Source organism: Tamandua tetradactyla, chromosome X (genome assembly GCF_023851605.1).
Source record: "Tamandua tetradactyla isolate mTamTet1 chromosome X, mTamTet1.pri, whole genome shotgun sequence".
NCBI classification, from domain to species: domain Eukaryota; kingdom Metazoa; phylum Chordata; class Mammalia; order Pilosa; family Myrmecophagidae; genus Tamandua; species Tamandua tetradactyla.
The window spans coordinates 111,833,087-111,855,021 of record NC_135353.1 but is presented as its reverse complement, the minus strand read 5'-3'; the positions used below and the strand labels follow the sequence as shown (position 1 = coordinate 111,855,021).

At 37.3% G+C, this 21,935-nt stretch overlaps 1 pseudogene across 1 annotated transcript in view; it reads left to right on the top strand.

The window, feature by feature from the left end:
• The window catches only part of LOC143671122 (spindlin-3-like), a 29,553-nt pseudogene extending 8,259 nt beyond the window's left edge, over positions 1-21,294 (top strand). The window contains exons 2-4 of the transcript XR_013169493.1: positions 15,115-15,161; positions 15,255-15,355; positions 18,097-21,294. The product of XR_013169493.1 is annotated as a spindlin-3-like (transcript). The remainder of the gene's footprint in view (positions 1-15,114; positions 15,162-15,254; positions 15,356-18,096) is intronic.
• The last annotated feature ends 641 nt before the right edge of the window (positions 21,295-21,935 follow it).

Here is a 21,935-nt window from a genome sequence, read left to right as displayed (position 1 = left end):
CAGCAGGGTAAGGGGGATGGGTTAGTGGAGATTAAGGTAGACTTCATGAAGGTGAGATTTAAGTAAAGGAATGAGGGAATCGCAGAATGGATTTAGCCAAATCTCTAAATTCTAGAGAAAGAGAATTCCGGGGAAGAGGAACTGCTAGAGGAAAGGCCCTAAGATGAGTATATCCTTGGCATGTTCAAAGACCACCCAGGAGGCAAGTTTGACTGAAGCTTCATAGTAAGGGAGAGGAGATATAAGACTAATCAGAGAAGTAATAAGGGGCCAAATCATATAAGGCCTTTTAAGACATTGTAGAGACTTCGGCATTTACTGAATGAAGTGGGGAGACTGTTACAAGTTGGGTTCACCAAAAAGCAAAATCTGAAACAAAGTTAAGCATGCAGAATGCATATTAAGCAGTGTTCTTGAGGTTATACATGTGGAAGAAATTGGAAAAGAAACAGAAGCATGTTAAGGGAGAGGTCAATCTGATAGACTCAGTAACGGTGTCAGCCATACCCACTGGGAGCTCTGGAGCAAGAATGGTACTTCAAAGTTGGAGCAAGATGGACTGCCCTTTAAACTCCTATACTAATCAGCCATTAGATGTGGGATGCCCATGGAAAGGTTCTGAATTTGAATGAAACTGATCTCTGCAGTTGAGGCAATCCCTAAAGGGTATGAAAGAGGATGACCGTTGAAGGTGGGCGTTAAGTCTGTCGTGAAGGGAAACCTCTGTGTCTATTAAGCTATTGCAGAATTTGAGCAAAGGATTCATCTGACTAATGTATTTAAAGAAGCTCTGTGTTTTACTGAGCATGTGCTATAGTAGGAAAATGTCAGAAGCAGGGAGACCAGTTAGGGTATTTTGAAAACAGTTGAGAGATGATATCTGAATTGTAACAATGGAGGTGATGAGAAGTATTTAGACTTTAGATATGTTTTGAAAGATGAGCAGGCAGAGTCATGTTCAAAACCTCTTAATTTTGAGGAGGACCCATTTATTGAATTTTTCTTTCATTACTTGTGCTTTGGGTATAAAGTCTAAGAAACAGTTTCCAATACAAGAGCCTCAAGATGCTTCCTTACATTTTCTTCTAAGAGTTGTATAGTCCTGACTCTTACATTAAGGCCTTTGATTCAGTTTGAGTAAACTTTTGTATATGGTGTGGGTTCAAGGTTCATCTTTTGGCAATTGTGAACAATGCTGCAATGAACATTGGTGTGCAAATGTCTGTTTGTGTCATTGCTTTCAGCTCTTCTGGATATATACTGAGTAATGCTATTGCTGGGTCATAGGGCAACCTGATTTTTGTTTTTCTGAGGAACCACCAGACTGTCTTCCATAGTGGCTGTACTGTTATACAGTCCCACCACCAGTGCTTAAGTGTCCCAATTTCTCCACATCCTCTCCAACATTTTTAGTTTCCTGTTTCTTTAATAGCAACCATTCTTATAGGTGTGAGGTGGTATCTCATTGTAGTCTTGATCTGCATTACCCTTATAGCTAATGAAAATATGCATCTCTTCATGCACTTTTTAGCCATCTGTGTTTGCTCTTCAGAAAAATGTCTATTCATATCTTTAGCCAATTTCATAATTGGGTTGCTTGTTCTTTGTTGTTGAGTTGTATGTTTTCTTTATGTTTACAGGATGTCAAACCTTTATCTGATGCGTGATTTCCAAGTATTTTCTCCCATTAGGTTGGATGCCTCTTCACCTTTTTGGCAAAGTCTTTTGAAGTGCAAAAGCATTTGATTTTGAGGAGTTCTTATTTATCTATTTTTTCTTTTCTTGCTTGTGCTTTGGGTGTAAAGTTTAGGAAGTTATGTCCTATTACTAGGTCTTTAAGATGTTTCCCTACGTTTTCTTCTTGGAGCTTTATGGTACTGATTTTTATATTTAGTTGTTTGATGCACTTTGAGGTAATTTTTATTTAGGATGTAAGGTAAGGGTCATCTTTCATTCTTCTGGCTAATGATATCCAGTTCTTCCATGTCCATTTATTGAAAAGACTGTTTTTGTCCCAGTTCAGTGGATTTGGAGGCCTTGTTGAAGATCATTTGACCATATATTTCATGATCTATTTCTGCACTCCAGATTCGATTCCATTGGTCAATGATTCTCTCTATGCTAGTACCATGCTGTTTTGACCACTGTGGCTTTATAATAAGTTTTTAAATCAAGGAGTGTTAATCCTCCCACTTCATTCTTCTTTTTTAGGATGCTTTTAGGTATTCAGGGTCTCTTTCCCTTCCAGATGAATTTGATAACTAGCTTTTCCAAGTCTTCAAAGTAGATTAATCGAATTTTTATTGGTACTGCCTTGTGTCAATTTGGGTAGAACTGACATCTTAACTACATTTAACCTTCCTATCCATGAGCAGGAAATGTCTTTCCACCTATTTAGATCTTCTCTTATTTCTTTAGCATCATTGTGTAGTTTTCTGTATACAAGTCCTTCACATACCTATTTAAGTTCATTCCTAGATCTTGATCCTTTTAGCGCCTATAGTGAATGGAAATTTTTCCTTAATTGATTTCTTTGTTAGGTCATTGCTTGTGTATAGAAACATGACTAATTTATGCATATTAATTTTAAAACCTGCCACCTTGTTGAATTTGTTTATTAATTCAAGTAACTTTGTTGTAGATTTCTCAGGATTTTCCAAGTATAGTATCATGTCGTCTGCAAATAATGAAAGTTTTACTTCTTCCTTTCCAATTTGGATGCCTTTTCTTTCTTCTTCTTGCCTGATTGCTCTTGGCAGAACTTCTAGTACAATGTTGAGCAGTAGTTTTGAGAAGAGGGCATCCTTGTATCATTCTTGATTTTAGGGGGAGACACTTTTAGTTTCTCATCGAGTATGATGCTGGCTATGGGTTTCTCATATATGCCCTTTATCATACTGAGGAACTTACCTTTGATTCCTACCTTTTGAAGTGTCTTATCAGAAAAGGATGCTGAATTTTGTCAAATGCTTTTTCAGCATCAGTCGTGATGATCATATGATTTTTTCCTTTCGACTCATTAATGTTTGTATTACATTAACTGGTTTTCTTTTGTTATATAACATTAACCAGTTTTCTTGTGTTGAACCATCCTTCCATTCCTGGTATAAACTCCACTTGGTCGGGTGTATAATTCTTTTAGTGTGCTGTTGAATTCGATTTGCTAATATTTTGTTAAGAATTTTGCATCTATGTTCATTAGGGAGACTGGTTTGTAGTTTTTTTTTTTTTTTTTTTTTTTTTTTTTTTAAAGGAAAGACAGAGAGAAGGAAGGAAGGATAGAAGGAAGGAAGGAAGGAAGAAAGGGAAACATTTTTAAACATTTTCTTGTTTTATTGTATTCAGTTTCTCCGTTTTTGTTACATGGGCTGGGGCCGGGAATCGAACCGAGGTCCTCCGGCATAGCAGGCAAGCACTTTGCCCGCTGAGCCACCGCGGCCCGCCCCTGGTTTGTAGTTTTACATTCTTGTAACATCTTTACTCAGTTTTGGTATTAAAGTGAAGTTAGCTTCGTAAAATGAGTTAGGTAGTGGTTCTTTTTCCTCAATTTTTTGGGAAAGTTTGAGTAGGATTGGTCTTAGTTTTTTGTGTGACATTTGATAGAACTGCTCTATGAAGCCATCTAACCTTGGGCTTTCCTTTGTAGGAAAATTTTTTATAACTGATTGAATCTCTTTACATGTGATTGGTTTGTTGAGATTTTCTATTTCTTCTTGAGTTGGTGTAGCTTATTTGTGCATTTCTATAAATTTGTCTATTTCATCTAAGTCATCTAGTTTGTTGGCATATTTGTTTATAGTATACTCTTATGATTTTTTTAATTTTCTCAGGGTCTGTGGTAATGATTTCCCTGACATTTCTGATCTTGTTTATTTGCATCCTTTCTCTTTTTCCTTTATCAGACTTGCTAGTAGTCTATAAATTTTATTGATTTTCTCGAAGAACCAACTTTTGGTTTTATTTATTCCTTCTATTGTCCTTTTGTTCTTCCATTCATTTAACTCTGCTTTAATCTTTGTTATTCCTCTTCCTCTATTTGCTTTGGGGTTAGCTTGCTTTTCTTTCTCAAGTTCCTCCAGTTGAACAGTTAATTCCTCAATTTTCACTCTTTCTTTTTCAATATAGGCATTTAAGGCAATTATTGTCCCTCTCAACATAGCCTTTGCTGTATTCCATAAGTTCTGATATATTGTATTCTTATTTTTGTTTATCTCCAGATAGATACTGATTGCTCTTTATCAATTTCTTCTTTGACCCAATGGTTGTTTAAGAGTGCGTTATTTAATCTCCACATATTTGTGAAAGTTCTCATTCTTTGGTTGTTATCACTTTCCAACTTCATTCCATTGTGGTCAAAGTGCTTTGAATAATTTCAATGTTTTAAAATTTATAAAGACCTGTTTTGTGACTCAGCATATGTTCTATCCTGGAGAATGTTCTATGAAAACTACAGAAGAATGTATATCCTGGTGTTTTGGGTGTAACAATATATATGTGTCTGTTAAGGCTAATTCATTTAACAAATTGTTTAAGTTTTCTATTTCTTTGTTGATCCTGTGTCTGGCTATTCTATCTATAGAAGGGAGTGATGTACTGAAGTCTCTTACTATTATTGTTGAAATGTCTATTTGCTCTATTCTATTTTGTTGATGTCTGCCTCATATACTTTGGAGTTCCTTTATTGGGAGCATAAACATTTGTGATTGTTATTTCTTCTTGATTAATTGTCCCTTTTACTAACATATATTGCCCTTCTTTGTCTGTTATGATGTCTTTACATATAAACCTATTTTGCATGATATTAGTATCACTACTCCTGCCTTCATTTGGTTATAGCTCGTTCAGAACATCTTTTTCCATCCTTTCATTTTCAATCTATTTGTATCCTTGTGTCTAAGATGAGCCTATTATAAGCAGAATATAGCTGGATTACATTTCTTAATCCATTCTGCCAATCTATATTTTTTAATTGGTAAGTTTAGTCCATTAACATTCAAGGTTATTACTGTAAAGGCATTTCTTGAATCCACTGTTTTATCCTTTGATTTTTATTTATCGGATCTACATATTCTTTTCCCTCTTTCTGTTTTTATCCTTTAAGTTGCCCTTACTGTACTCTTCAGTTCTGTACCCTCCTCCAGATCTCCCTCTTCTATTTTTTTTTCATCCTGCACATCTCCCTTTAGTATTTCTTGTAGAGCCAGTCTGTTGTTGACATATTCTTTCAGTCTTTATTTGTCTGTGAAAATTTTAATCTCTTCCTCAGTTTTGAAAGAAAACTTGGCTGGGTACGGAATTCTTAGCTGGAAGTCTTTCTCTTTCAGGATCTTAAATATATCGTACCACTGCCTCCTCACCTCCACAGTGCCAGTTAAGTAGTCTGAATTCAGTCTTATGTGGTTTCCCTTGTAAGTAGTACATTGTTTTTCTCATGCCTCTTCAGGATTTTCTGCTTCTCTTCAACTTTTGACAGACTGATTAGTATGTCTCTTGGGGAAGGCCAATTTGGATTTATTCTATTTGGAGTTTGTTGATCTTCTTTAATTTGCATATTTATGTCCTTCATAAAGGTTGGGAAGTTTTCCCCATTATATCGTCCACTGTTTTTCCTAGCCCTTTACTCTTCTCTTCTCCTGTGGGACACCGAAGATTTCTCTTTTTAAGTGCTTTGTTTTGTCCATATTTCCCTGAGGCCAATTCAAATTTTTCCATCTTTTTTGTCATTTGCTCTTTTATGTGTTCAAAATCAATTGTCCTGTCCTCTATTTCTCTTATTCTTTCTTCCGCCTCTTCAAATCTGCTGTTCTGTATCTCTAGTATATTTTTTTATTTCATCTACAGCATCTTTAATCTATGTGATATCTGCTATTTTTCTATTTATTCTTTCAAATTCTTCTTTATGGCCCTCTAGGATCTTCTGTCTTCTTGATCTACTTTATGTCATTAGGCATCCCACTGATTTTATATAGTAGAGTTATATGAACATCTTTGAGGAGTTGTTTCAAAGTCTGTTTCTCCTAGTGTTTTAATTTGGTAATTAGACTGGGCTATATCTTTTTGTATCTTCATATGGTTAGTGATCTTCTGTTGTCTTTGCACATGTAAGTACTTGTTAGGGTTTCTTTGGAAGTTCTTTCCTTCAATAATCTAAATCTTTGTATTTATGGGATGAATGTGGAGCAGGATGTGGGGCGTGAGGAGGGGCACAACAGCACAGTGACAGGTAGCAGCACAAGTATATACACAGATCTGGGACTTTATGCTGGTGCCTGTCAGTATGGGGTGCAGGTTGCAGGGTCATGGAGGTACAGTGCAGGGTCCAGGGGGGAAGGTGCAGCTCAGGCAGGCCTTGAAGTGCAGGAGCAGAGGGGGGTACAGGAGTAGGGTTTGGCAGGAAGTGGATGGGGGACTGTACAGATGTGCTGCTCGTATGTGGGCAGGATACAAGTGTGCACGTGCAGTGTGTGTGTCGTGGGTGTCAGGGCGTGGATTACAGGGCACAGAAGTTAGGGCACAGGGAGGGCAGGGTGCAAGTGTGTCCTTGTGCAAGGGAAGGAGTCTAGGGAGGCCGGGATGTAGATGCCTGAGTGTAAAGGGGCAGGGCACAGGTCACAGAGGTTGTGGGATATGTATCTGTTGTGGGTGATTTCAGGTGGGTGGGGCCCTGGAACTGGTGCACTGGTGCAGGTGTGGGGTGAGGCAAGGTTGCCCTGCATGTTCAGGGTGGGGGCTATGTGACACAGATGTGCACGAGAGCACCTGCCAGGTGTGGGAGAAATGTGCTTGGGCTGGGGAGTGGGGCAAGTCTGTGTACCTTATGGAGAAGGGGGGGTGGGTGCAGGGGTCACAAGGTCAATGCATGGACTTGTGGGTGATTGCATGGGAGAGGTGGGTTGGGCTGGGACAGGCTTGTGTTCATGTGCAATGTGGAGGTATGGGGTGGGGATACATGGAGAACCAGGTTGGGTGAGGATGCTTGGAGCACAGTGGAGGTGGGTGGATGATGGGGTTCAGGTGTGTGGGATGTGGGGGGAGTCTTGGGGTGGGGGAGGCACGCTTGAGAGTAGCATGTTCCAGGAACACAGATTGGTTTACTTCCTTGTCCCCGTCTTCCTGTAAATGCACTCCTGAGGACTCCAGGCCTCCATTTGGAAAGGGGGCACCTTAGGCTGTTTGCACTAGCTTGATACTTTTTGAGTGCATGGTCCAGGAATTGAACCCATGTCTCCCACATTCTACCAGGGAACCACCTGTGCACCCTTTACAAGAGACTTACACTTATTTATTTGCATCCTCTCTTTCTTTTTTGTCAGTTTAGCAAAGGATCCATTGATTTTAATCAAAGAATCAACTTCTGGTTTTGTTAATTCTCTCTATTATCTTCATGTTCTAAATTTCATTTATTTCTGCTCTAATCTTTGTTATTTCTTTCCTTCTGTTTGTTTTGGGGTTAGTTTACTGCTTTTTCTCTATTTTCTCCAGGAGAGTAGTTATTTCTTTGATTTTTGCTTTTTCTTCTTTTTAAAATATATGCACTTATGGCAAAAATCTCCCTCTCAGAACTGCCTTTGCTGGATCCCATATGTTTTGATATGTTGTGCCCTCATTTACATTTCCTTGAGATATTTACTGATTTCTCTTTTAATTCCTTCCTTGATCCACTGGCTGTTTAAAAGTGTGTTATTTAGTGTCCTTATAACTTAGAATTTTCTAGCCTTCTTCCTGTTATTGATTTCCACCATCATTCCATTATGATGCGAGAAAGTGTTTTGTGTATTTTCCATTTTTTAAAATTTATTGATACATGCTTTTTGACTCAACATTAGTTTATCTTGAAGGATGACCCATGAGCACTTGAAAAAATGTGAATCCTGCTGTTGTGTGGTATAATGTTCTGTAAATGTCTGTTAAGTCTAGCTCATTTATCATACTAATCAAAATCTCTATTTCCTTATTGATCATCTGTCTAATGTTCTGTCATCTAGTGGTATACTGAAGTGTCCAACTATCATTGTGAAAATATCTACTTCTCCCTTCAGCATTGTCAGTGTTTTCCTCATGAATTTTGTGGCACTCTGGCTTGGTGCATTAATATTTATGATTGTTATGTTTTCTTGATGAATTGTCCCTTTTATTAATATATAGTGTTCTTCATTTTATCTTAAATTGTTTGTTGTTTGAAGCCTTTTGTCTGAAATTAGTATAGTTACCCTCTCTATTCTCTAGTTGTTGTTGCATGAAATATCTTTTTCCAACCTTAAATTTCAATCTATTTTCATCCTTGACCCTAAAGTAAGTCTCTTATAGATAGCGTATAGGTAGGTCCTGTGTTTTATTCCATTCTGCCAGTCTATGTCTATTGATTGAGGAGTTTAATCTATTGTCATTTAGTGTTATTACTGTAAAGTCAGTATTTTCTTCTACATTTTGCCTATAAGATTTTTTATGTCATGTCTTATTTCTATTTACCCTTCCTAATGATCTTCATTTCTACACTCTTCTCCAAACTTCTCTCTCCTGTCTTTTCCCATATGCCTGTAGTTCTCCATTAGTATTTCTTGCAGAGCAGGTCTCTTGTTCATATACCCTCTCAATGTCTGTTTGTCTGAAAATATTTTAAACTCCCCCTAGTTTTTGATGGACAGATTTGCTCAATATAGCATTCTTGGTTGGCAGTTTTTCTCTTTCATTATCTTAAATATATCATACCACTGCCTTCTTGTTTTCACAGTGTCTGCTGAGAAATTCACACTTAGTTTTATCAAGCTTCCCTTGTATGTGATGGATTGCTTTTCTCTTGTTGCTTTCAGAATTCTCTCTTTGTCTCTGCATTTGACCATCTGATTAGTAAGTGTTTTGGAGTAAGTCTATTTAGATCTATTTTGTTTGGGGTACACTGCATTTCTTTGATCTGTAATTTTATGTCTTTCATTCAAAGTGAGAAATTTTCAGTAATTATCTCCTCTATTATTCATTCTGCCCTTTTCCCTTCTCTTCTCCTTTGGAACACCCATAACATGTATATTCATGAACTTCTTGTTGACATTCAATTCCCTGAGACCCTGCTCATATTTTGCCATTCTTTTTTTAATCTATTCTTTAGTGTATATGATTTCAGATGCTCTATCCTTTCCTCTGCCTCTTCAAATCTGCTGTTGTATGCCTCCATTGTGTTTTTCATCTCTTCTATTGTGCCTCTTATTCCCATAAGTTCTGCCATTTGTTTTTTCAAGCTTTTGAGTTCTTCTGTATGGTCACACAGTGTCTTCTTTATATACTTCAACTCTTTTGTCATATTTTCCTTCACCTCGTTGATTTGACTTTTTATCTGATTTAGAAGATTTGTTGGTTATCTTTAATTAATTGTTTCAACTCCTGTATCTCCTTTGATGTATTACTTTGTTCCTTTGACTGGGATATATCTCAGTTTCTCCTGGTGTGACTCATGATTTTTTGCTGATTTCTGGGCATCTAATTTCCTTGATTAATTTATTCTGGAAATCATTTTCTGCTTTACACTTAGGGTTTTCTTCTTCGTTTCCTTTGTCCTCTGTCTTTGTTGGTATTCAGTTCAACTTATTCTTGTCTCCTTGTGTAGCTTCTGTCCAACTGATCAGGATTTCTCAGCTCTTATTTTTCTGGTTTTTGCTCTGCTTATGGAACTTTTTTTTATCTGAGGAGAGTCTTCCCAGATATGATCAATCCCAATCACATTTTTCCAGGCCAGGCAGGTGCAGTTCTCTGGGAGAAGGTGTAAGTGTCAAGATTCCTTGAGGATGAAATCTGTAGGTTGCCAGTCTTTTCTGAGAAGCTCTTGACTCTGTTTTTCCTATCACACTCAGCAGATGGTGCTTGTCACAGCTATCCTCTGAGGTAAAGTGGTATCTTTAATTCTCAGCAGATTGTGACCCTGTCAGGGGTGTGCTTAAGAAAGAGCTGACATAGAAACAAGTTTAAGCTTTTTTCTGTTTTTCAGCCCCTGGGGTTTGAGTTCTTTGAATGTAAGCCACCACTTCTGCTGGGCTCTGCCCCTCCCCCCCCATTTTGGGGGGGGAAGATATATCCTTTAAGGAATTATCTCCTTCACTTGACTTGTTATTTTGTCTTTCAGATATACCTTAACTATGCCCTTGCTTGTGTCAGTGTTGACAATTGAAAATGCCTGAGGCTTTATTTTGTCTCCTGAAAAGTTTTTATTTTTACTGATGTATATTATATATTCACATACCTGTAATCATCTCGTGTGTACAATCAGTGGTTCACAATATCATCATATAGCTTTGCATTCGTCATCACAATAAACTTTTTTGTGAAAAATAACACATATACAAAAAAGGAATAAATTTCAAAGTACATTGCAATAATTAGTTGTAGAACAGATTTCAGAGTTTGTATGGGTTACAATTCCACAATTTTAGGTTTTCACTTCTAGCTGCTCTAAGATACTGGAGACTAAAAGAAGTATCAACATAATGATTCAGCACTCATACTCATTTGTTAAACCCTGCCTACTCTATATAACTCCACCATTTCTTTTGATCTTTCTCCCACTCTTTAGGGTATTTGGGCTATGCCCATTCTAACTTTTTCATGTTGGAAGGGCTGTTGATAATGAGGGATGGGGGATGGAACTAGCTGATGTTCTGGAGAGGCTGGTCCCTTTACATTTCAGAACTTATCTGGTCCAGGGACCCATCTGGAGGTTGTAGGTTTCTGGAAAGTTACCCTAGTGCATAGAATCTTATTTATATAAGAGGCTTTTTCTTAACAAGCTGCTAAAGAAAGTTAAATAAAGAAAAAAGAAAACATTCTCTTCAGCACTGGTCCCTAGTATCCCCAGTTCTCCGGTCAAGAGCCAGAGTTGGCACCCAGGTCTATGTTCCCCTTTTCTTGGGACACAGCCCTTTTCCTGTATTCCAGTTCAGCTGATTCCAACAGTCCCACCTCCTCTACACCAGGGGAGAACTTATGGTTCCTTTTGTGCTTGCTTTGGGTTTATCTATGCTCAGAGCTTGTATTCCCCAGTCTGAATTTGTTAATTAAATCTGCAGTTGGAGCTTGCTTAAACTCTCCTTGCTTTGCTCCTACTAGAGACTGCCGCCCATTTTTCCCAATAAGAAGTGTCTCCAAAGCAGCCTGCCATGCCAGTGGGGGAGGGGTGCTAGTCTCCATGGTTTGGGAGACTTTACTTACAGTTCTGTGCTGTGTCTTCAGCCCATCCACCCAGTCCAGACTGGTTTATGATGTGTGTCCAGTCACAGAAGTCCCCCACACAGTTGTTCCAGACAGTTCTTGACTGATTGTCCTACAGGATTATCTAAATTTCACACTTCCTTGTGCCGCCATCTTGCCCTGCCTCCCTATAACAGACTTAAAGTTTGTTTAGTCCAGTATTAGTATACCTACCCCAGCTCATTTTCTATTACATGGAACATTTTTCCATCTTTTGGCATTCAACCTGTTTGTGTCTCTGGATTAAAGGTGAGTTACTTGTAAACAATATGTATTTGGATCATGTATTTTTATTCACTCTGCAAGCTTGTGTTGGGAATTTAATCCATTAAAATTCAATGTTATTTCTGTAAATGCAGTACTTCAGTCATTTTGTCCCTTGGTTTTTATATGCAATATGTTTTTTAGTCTCTCTTTTCCTTTATTGCAACTTCTTTTTCTCCATGGTTGATATTTTGTGATGTATCTGGGTGTCCCTTTCTCATTTTTGTGTCTTTATTTTTTTTAAATGCTTTCTTTATGGTTACTCTGGGGTTTATATTATACTACCTAAATCTGTAATCTACCATTTTGAAAATATACCAACTTAAGCTTCAGTAGCATACATGTTCTATGCTTCCATATCCCTATGTTTCCCCTCTCTGTATTGTTTTTTTCCCACTTTCCCACTTTGTATTCTGCTTGTCCATTACCAAGAAACTTTTTTCTTATTCAATTGCATTAAGATTATTATATGAATAAAGAGTAGTGTTTTATTTTGAGGATACAATACTACTGGGTTTTGCCTTTACCCTGTTAGTTACCCATACTGATGATCTTCATTTCTTCATACTACTCCAAGCCACTCTCTCCTATCTTTTCTTTTCAACCTGCAGAAATACCTTTAGTAATTTTGTAGGGTAGGTCTCTAGTTGACAAACTCTCAGTTTCTGTTTATCTGTGAGTACTATAAACTCTCTTTCTCATTATGAAGAACAGTTTTGCCACATATGGAATTTTACTTGCAATTTTTGTCCTTCAGTACCTTAAATATATCACATAATTGCCTTCTTGCTTCCTTGGTTTCTGATGAGAAATTGGCAGTCATACTGAGGATCTTTTGTATGTGTTGAATCACTTTTCTCTTTCTGCTTTCAGAATTCTCTCTTTATCTTTGGCATTTGACATTCTGTTTTTATGTGTCTTGGAATAGGTCTATTGCAATTTATTGTTTGGAATATGTTGTAGGTTATTGACCATGTAAACTTATGTCTTTCATAAGAGTTGGGTAGTGTTCAATCATTATTTTCTCAAGCATTCTATCTGCTCCTTTTCCTTTCTCTTCTCCTTCTGGGACATGCATGATACTTATGGTTGTGCCTTCTTGCTGTCACTGAAATTACTGAGTTACTGCTCAATTTTTTTATTCTTTTCTCTATTTTAGTTCTTCTGAATGTCCAATTTCAATTGCAGTGTCTTCTAGCTCACTAATTATTCTGTCTGTTGAAATCTGCTCTTACATACCTCTAGTGTATTTTTTTAAATATTTTTATTGAGATATCATCCCACACATACAGTCCGTACAAAGTATACAGTCAGTAGCTCACAACATCATCATATAGTTGTGTATTCATCACCACGATCAATTTTAGAACATTTGTATCACTCCAGAAAAGAAATAAAAAAAACCTCATACATCCCATGTCCCCTTATCCCTCTCTCTCATTGACTATTAGTATTTCATTTTTTTCATGATCACATGGATACATTGTAAAAGCTATATAGTTATACAATCATCTTCAAGAATCAAGGCTACTAGAACACAGTTCAACAGTTTCAGGTACTTCCCTCTAGCCACTCCAAATACACCATAAACTAAAAAGGGAAATCTTTATAAGGCATAAGAATAGCCTCCAGGATAACCTCTCCACTGTTGAATTTCTCAGCCACTGAAATTTTATTTTGTTTCATTTCTTTCTTACCCCCTTTGGTCAAGAAGGCTTTCTTGTTCTCATAATGCTGGGTCCTGGCTTATTCTGGGAGTCCTGTCCCATGTTGGCAGAAAGATTTACAACCCTTGGGGTCATGACCCATGTAGGTGGGGAGAGTAGTGAGTTCACCTGCTAAGTTGGCATAGAGAGAGAGTCCATATCTAAGAAACAAAAGAGACTCTCTGGGGTTACTCTTAGGCATAATTATGAGTAGACTTAGCTTTTTCTATGAGTAAGTTTCATAGGGTCAAACCCCAAGATCAAGGGCTCAACCTATTGATTTGTTTATTCCTACTGCTTGTGAGGATATCAAGAATTATTCTCTGCCCAAATTACTCTGGTATATATTGGGGCATCATACTAACCTGTACAAACTAAGATGATCACACGCCTTATTCGAAATTCCATGTAATTATGGTGCGCAAATAAACTGGCCATACAAGTTAAATTAGATAATGTGCTACCCAAAACATAAATTTTGCAACAAATAAACATCTCTCCATTTGATCTCACACAGAAGTTGAAGTTTTAAAATATGGACCATATCATCATTTACCCTGTATTTTGATTTACTTTAGTCCTGACTAGATAAACTTCATTTATGTCTCTGGCCGAAGTCTGATCACTTTTTCAACTTTTTTAACAATTGCTGAATGAGGTACCTAGTGTATTTTTATTCTCTACTATTGTCTTTCATCTCCATATTTTCTGTTATGTTTCTTTTTATACTTTTATAGTTTTATGCTTTTTACTTTTTATACTTTTATACTTTCAAAGAATAATTTCTTTATGCTCATACATTGTCTTGTTAATGTCCTTTATTTCTTTATGCATACGTACCTTTTTCTCCTTAAATTGATTTAGGAGATTTAGTTGAACATCTTTGATTAGTTGCTCCATCTTTTGGTCTCCTCTATAGTTTTAGCTTGTTCTTTGGCTGTGCTATATCTTCCTGTTTATTAGTGTGATATGATTTTTTTGCTGATGTCTAGGCATCTGATCCTCTTGGTGAAGTTTGGTTTCTCTCTCTTGTCTAGGATTTTCTTTTAGATTGACTTTGTCTTAAAGCTCTTCTTTGATGCTTGGACTAATCTATCCTAGACCTTTAGAATAACACATATTTAACTGTTCAGGTTTCTCAACTCTTCTTCATCTGATTCTTACCCTGGATATGTGGTGCAACTTTTCAGATTGCACTTTTTGTGCAGTTGTTTCACATCCTTGATAGAGCTTCCTTTTCTCTGTTCCTTCTAGAGGGAATCTTCATTTGTTATATGTTATATGCAGACTTTTCTCTCCAGCCTCTATGATTTGTTTAAATTCTCTCCCTCACTCAGTGTCCTATTTTCTTTACACTTTTCGTTTCTGAGGCCTGTCTTATCTCATGGTAGTGATTTTACCCACATCCATGCTTTTACCCTCTGTGAGGCTTTCTTGCCTCAGTTTTTTTTCCCATTATATTATCCTGCCTCAGTGAACCTGATGGAGTCAATCCAGAAAAGGGGGTTCAGTTCGGAAAATTCCATTTTGCATTTAAGTGGTCTAGCCAACTGAAACTGGATTGGTCATAACAGTTCTTACCAGACTTTTTATGGCATTTGCACCAACACCACCACCACCCACACATGCACATACGTTAGGGCTCTTTTTACACAGCACTACTCAGTCACATGTATTCTTCCTTGAGTCTCTGGGGACGTAGGACCCTGTGCCTGGGTATGTGTGGAGTTCTAACTGACTTCTGTGATTCAGTCTAGAGTCTCGGTCTGCAGTGAGAGGAACCTGAGTCCATGCTACCTCTGTGTGGCTCCTGAGCCATGCAAGACTGAGTGAGGATAAGGGGAAGTGGAAACTAACTGGTGGTATGAGATGGACTTCTCCTACCTGAGATTTTTCTGTTTCTTCAATTCAGCATTTGTGGCATTGTTCTCCAGCCTGTTTCATCATTCAAAATTCAAAGTAAGTGGAATTTGTCCTTTTTCGACCTACTTTTCATTGTACTAAATTAATATGTCCACTGAACTGAGTACCCTAATCTCACTCCTTCCTCAGAAACTCTAAAGGTGGAAAGCTTTTCAGGGACAATGTAGTTTCACTCAACCTGCCCCAATATTATGAATGTGACCAGCAGTCTGACAGGAAACACCTAGAAGGTAAGAGGTTTATTTTTTTATGTTTTATCTTCCCACCCCTCAGCACAGCAGATAGCAGAAAGGACACAGCATGTGAAAATAGGATAGGTTTGGTAAGTGTCACAAAGTGAGTGGAGAAGTTGGCAGTCAGAGCCCAGCTCAAAACTCAGTTGACTAAGCATGAAGAAAGTCAAGGCCAGTGAAAGAAGAGCTGTAGTTCAGTAGGGGTTCTATTACATCACTCCCCTATGTTACATACACACAGCCAAACCCTTCTCATATGCCATCTTTCAGTGATTTCAGTCTTCTTACCAGTATTTAGTCATGGAATACAGAATATTTCTGATGCAGATGCCCTCAGAAGTGTCTTCACTTTGTCCTATACTTTGCCCAGCACAGATGAGATTACTTCTTGGGCAACAAGAAGTGTTTGTCAACTGACTGGGTGACTTAGAGAGGCAGTGTGGGCCTGGGTCTTTTCCTCACAAACCAGGAAGAGAGGGAGCTATCAGTTTGGTCTACAGAAGCACAGGAGAGGATAGGAGCAGTTCACTCTTATCACCATTTACTCAGATGATTTGGCTAATGCCTTAGTGAGGTCAGGAGTTTGCCTCCCATTGTCTACAAGAGGAACCTGAGAAGGGAAGTGGTAGGTCCCCTTAGGTCCACAGCCAATCAACATTGGATCTGTGCTCCTGATACAAGACGCTGAACTTCTAGCCACATTCCCCCTGCCCTCCACATTGTACTTTAAATTTGAATAATAATTGCAGCTCAGGCCTGACCTGAACACAGAAAGATCAGAGGTTTCTCCAGATGTTGCTTCAAGCTGTCAGGGTCCAAATCATGGCCTTAGGTGTTGTCCAGCATGAGCCTATTGACCTTGAGAGGATATGGTAAAAAGAACAAGACTCTCCTAGGATTCAAGCATTTGTCTCTAATCAGTCTCAGGACAATGAGTAGGATTTCTCTCTTGTCAATGAGCTGTATTTTTTTTAACATATCCGGGGGAAACCCTTAGAGGAGCAACAGGTGCTGGGAAGCCTTCTTATTCCAGTTTTATTAACAATTACTTGTGGGAATTGAGGGAAGTGGATAAGATTCTCTTTCTTCTGGACCCCTCATTTTTGAAACAAACTTAAAGGCACAGGGAGGTAATGGTGGTATGTAGTACCCATGTGCTATGCAACTTATAGACTTTTCATAATGCTCTAATCACACAATGGGCAAAGGAATACTTGTTAAGTATAATGGGATATGAAAGTGTAAATAGGTTATTATAAATCAGCAAGTAAATGTTACTGTTGCAAGAAAATGCAGATCAGAAATAATATTAAGTGTAAAAGTCAGAAACAGGTTTAATATTTGCAGATATTGCAGCTGTCCAATAAGCTTGTCCATGCTGTGATATGAATTTTAAGAGAGTTTAGTGCTGTATTTTGGGGGTGGGCCTTTTTTAAATATATTTTTATTGTGAAATACAACAAATGCAGAAAAGTGATAAATTTCAAAATACAGTTTAGCAAGCACTTGAAGAACAAATTTTAAATTATTGTTTAACAAATAATTACAGAGCAAACACTTGTCTAAGGTACAACATTGCTGACACCATAGAAGCCTCTTGTATCTGTTTCTGATCACAACTTCTTTTCTCAGAGATATTTGGGCAATGACCATTCTAATTTCTTCATGCTGTAAAGAGTGTCAACATTATGGGAAGGGGAATAAACTGGTTGATGTTCTTGGAGAGATTGGTACCTCTAGGTTTCACAGCTTATCTGGCATAGGAACAATCTGCAGGTTGTTGGTTTCTGAAAAAAATAAACTTAATAAGTAAAACTTTCATAGAGTCTTAGCTAGAATCCAAGGTATTCACTAGGGTTTTCAGGAATACTGTTAGTTGGGCCTTGGCACACCATGGCAATTTGCAATATCTGGTTACAGGATCACCTTTTGATTCTATTTGAAATCTCTTAGCTACTGAAACTTTATTTTGTTTCATTCCTTTTCCCCCTTTTTGTCAAGAAAGCATTCTCCATTCCATAATGCCAGGGCCAGGTTCATACCTGGGAGTCATGACCCATGTTGGCAAGGAGACTTACACCCCCAGGAGCCATGTCCCATGTAGAGGGAAAGATAGTGAGTTTATTTGAAGAGTTGACTAGAGAGAGAGACCACATCTGAGCGGCAAAAGAAGCTCTCTGGGGGTGACTCTTGGGCATAACTATAAGTAGGTTTAGCTTTGCTATTATAGAAATGAGTTTCATAAATGCAAGCCTCAAGATTGAGGGCTTGGCTTATTAAAATGGAAGTTATTATTGCTTGAAAGAATATCAGGAATTCCAGGTGGGGAAATTTTAAAGTTCTATATTTTTTTCTCCATTCCCTCAAAGGACTTTGCAGATACTCTTTTAATTTTTTGCCCAAAATACTTTAGAATGTGCCAGGGTATTACATTAAGCTATACAAAATCACAAATCTCATTCCCTATTCTAGGCTCCATGTAATTAAAATTAAGTTGTTTAAATAAACTGACCAGAGTGATTAAATTAGATACTATGCTACAGAAAATTTAAATTTTGGACAAGATTTAAATGTAAATTTTGGACATTTCTTCCTTTGGTCTCACACAGAAGTTGAAGTTTTAAAATACAGACAATATTATGCTTTCCCCTATATTTAGATTTCCCTTTGTCCTAACCAGATTGGCTTCATTCATATCCCTAATTAAAGTCTGTTCTCCTTTTCATCTTCTTTAACAGTCGCTGTATGGAGTAATGCTGACTTTCAGAGCTGTAGAACTTTAACTCTGAGTTTTAGATGTCACACGAGTACTCAGAAGTTCCAAGGAACTACCAGGTTATACACATAGAGTGCAACATCTCAGAATTTAGAAATAACAGTTAAAACTCAGGAATAAATGTGACTGCTGTAAGAGGTTACTATTTGGGCCTTAATTTTTGTATAACTCTTTTCTAAAGGATATCATACAATATTTGTTCTTTTGTTTTGGCTTATTTATTTCATTCAACATAATGACCCCAGGGTTCATAGACCTTGATGCCTCATGAATTCATTCCTTTCAGTAGCTGCACAATCTTCCATTGTATATATAAACCACAGTTCATCCTTCCACTCATCAGTCCATGGACCCTATGGCCTCCTCCATCCATTGGTAATCATGAACAATGCTGCCTTAAACATCAGTGTACAAATCTTTATTCATGTACCTGCTTTCACTTCTTCTGAATGTATTCCTAGTAACAGGATTGTATGATCAAATGGAGACCCTGTATTTAGCCTCCTGTGGATCTGCCACACTACCCTCCAGAAAGGCTGCACCATTCTACTTCACTACCAACACTGAATAGGTATACCTTGTTCCATATCTTCTCCAACACTTGTGTCTTTCTGTTTATTTGTTATTTGAATCTGAAGATTTTGTTACAATATATTTGCATACCATATATTCTATCCAATGTAAGCAATGTCTCACAGTATCATTACTTAGTTGTCTAATCATCATTGATTTTAGACAATTTTCGTTGCTCCAAAGAGAAAAATATCAGACATACATATACAGACACAGAAAAGAAAACCCAAAAGACCCCATATTCCTATCCTCCCCCCAATTATTTACCCCTAGTTTTGGTGTGGTAATAATAAGATATTGCTGTTAAATATAGTCCATAGCATGCAATAGGTAATTTTTCCCATAAACCAATCTATTATTAACTCTTCATACAAGTGTCATACATTTGTAGTAGTTCATGCAAGAACTTATTTGTTTGTAGTGTTAATTGATGAGAAACATGACTTCAACCACTTTCAATTAGATTCCTCTTCAATACAATACTTATAATCCCAATAATAAACTAGCATCACCTCTATCCATTTCCAAAGACTTAAGTTCAGCCTCGTTAACAATTGTGTACATATTAAGTAACTGTTCCCCCTTTTCTAGCAGAAACTTATCTCTAGGTCCCCTATATTCTACATATTAAGATTCTGAGTTTACACTTTCTAGGTGGTTCTTATTAGTGAAATCATACAATATCTGTCCTTTGTGCCTGCTTTATTTCACTCAGCATTATGTCCTCAGGGCTCATCCGTGTTTTCGCATGCTTCAGGACCTCATCCCTATTCACTGCTGCATAATATTCCATCATGTGTATATACCACATTTTGTTTATCCAATTCTCTGTTGATAGACACTTGGATTGTTTCTATCTTTTGGCAATTGTGAATAATGCCGCTGTGAACATTAGTGTGCAAATGTCTACTCATGTCACTGCTTTCAGATATTCTGGGAATATACTGAATAGCAGAATTGCTGGGTGATAGAGTACCTCAATATTTCATTTTCTGCGGAACAACCAATCTCTTCCACAGTGGCTGTACCATTTTGCATTCCCAACAACAGTGATTACATGTTCCAATATCTCTACATCTTCAACATTTTTAGTTTCACGTTTGCTTAATTACAACCATTCTTACAAGTGTGAGATGATATCTCACTGCGGTTTTGATTAGCATTTGTGGGGGTGGGCCTTTTTATCCATTGGTAGTTTAAGTTCATTAATATTTTTAAAACCTGAACTTGTAACTGGTCACCTTTGAAGGTATGCTGAGAATGCATGCATGAGAGTGAAAGCACCACAAAGGAAAACAAAGTCACAAAATGAAAACAATAAATCTATATACTGATTATATCATTTGAATATGTGGATTGAGAGATGTGGATCTATGGATCTAGACCCCTTCTTCCTTTGTTCAACTGTGTTAACCAATAAGTCGTGATTTTTTCTATCACTTACAAACAAAAAGATTTTGAGTAAAGTATTTTCTTTTAGCTTTCTCTTTAATTCCCTGACGCCTTATGAACCAGTAGGTGAAATGTCAGTTTGCTAATTCAAGAAATAGAAAATTGTTAACTGGATTCATGGTTGATTAGGGTTTTAAGCACATACAAATAAGTGCCATGGGTGAGAAAATAGGAATAGAATTCCAAAACTGCATGGGCTTTGGGGATTACCTAGTTCACCTCCTCATTCATACAGAGTATGAAGCAGGTACAAAGAGAGAAAGGAATTTAATGTAACATAGTAAGTTTCCACAGGAATCAAGCCTTAAACCAATATTTCCATACTCCAAGACCAACCTACACTCCATCTCCCATTTTCCTTCATTTTTTTAAGGAAATAAAATGTTAAAGATACATTTGTAACCATTATTGTATCTGTTTCTTATTTTCCCCTTTGCTCCTGGATTGTTTGTCCTTCCTACTCATGTTTATAGTTTCACCACGTGTCCCCCGTATATTATAAAATTGTTTTTTTATGTTTTAAAACTTTACCTAAATTGTGTACTCTATCGATTCTTATGTATTCTGCTTTTTAAACTAATTTTTGTGTCCTTTCCATGTGGATATAGAAGGTTCCATGGCATTGGATAGTATAGGCACACTACAATTTATGTATTCTGAAAGGCTAGATATTTAGATCATTTTCAGGTTGAGGGTTTTTTTTTTAGCTATGAAATGCTGCAATAACTATCCTTCCATATGTCTCCTTCACATGTGAGTTTCTCTGATGCATATGCCTTGAATTGCTAGCTCATAAGGAAAGAACATCTTCAATTGTACTAGCTAATGCCAAACTTCTCCTCAAAATCATTATTATATATGTGTGCCGGGTGGAAACAATATCTACCTTGAGTACTTCACAGGTATTGGTTAGGATTCAGAATAAGAGTGTGGAAATATTTGTGACGTTGTAAACAGAGCTGTCCTATAAATTGTGAGGATCATCTTTAAGGCCACATGTGGGTGCCTCGGTAACAGTAAAACACAGATGTGAGGTAGACTTGAGTGAGAATGGACAGAGTATGGTTTATTGTGTACCTGGTAGTAATAGTTTAGGGAAATGCTTGGTTATTCTTTCATTAAAGCTGTGAGACAATTGCATGTGAAATATTGTTGAAGGCTGGGTTACAGTTGCTGTCTATGAATTTAGTTTCAAAATTAAAGTATTGTTAAATATAGTGAAAATATTAGTGCTTATTAGTCCAAATTTTCATTTGTAATTGTTATCATTGTTATTCTATATGTTATAATATATGTAAACTAAAAAGAAGTATGACACAATGAAAAGAGCAATTTACCACTGGAGGATTTGCTGTGAAACCAGGCTTCTTTGGTCCTCAGATATATGACTAAACAAGTCATTTTTCTGTTCAGTCTGTTTCCTCAGCTGTAAAATGGAGATGATGATAATGCTAGGTCACAGGTTGTTATATTCCATCACTGGGGTTCAATACCTTTTGTTTTTTTTGCATGAGCAGGCACCTAGAATTCAACCTGTGTCTCTGGCATGGCAGGCAAGAACTCTGCCACTGCACCACCATCACCTGCCCTCAATACCTGTTTTTAACTCTGAATTTAAGATCTTTCTTATATAAAAGTCTGTCTGTCTTGTAAATAGCCTGTCATGACTGAATGACAGGCCTTTATTTGGTTCCTAGAAAGTAATAGTTTTCAAACTTTAGTGTGCAGCATAATCATGAGAAGAGCCTGTTAAACAGATTACCATGGCCCACCCCA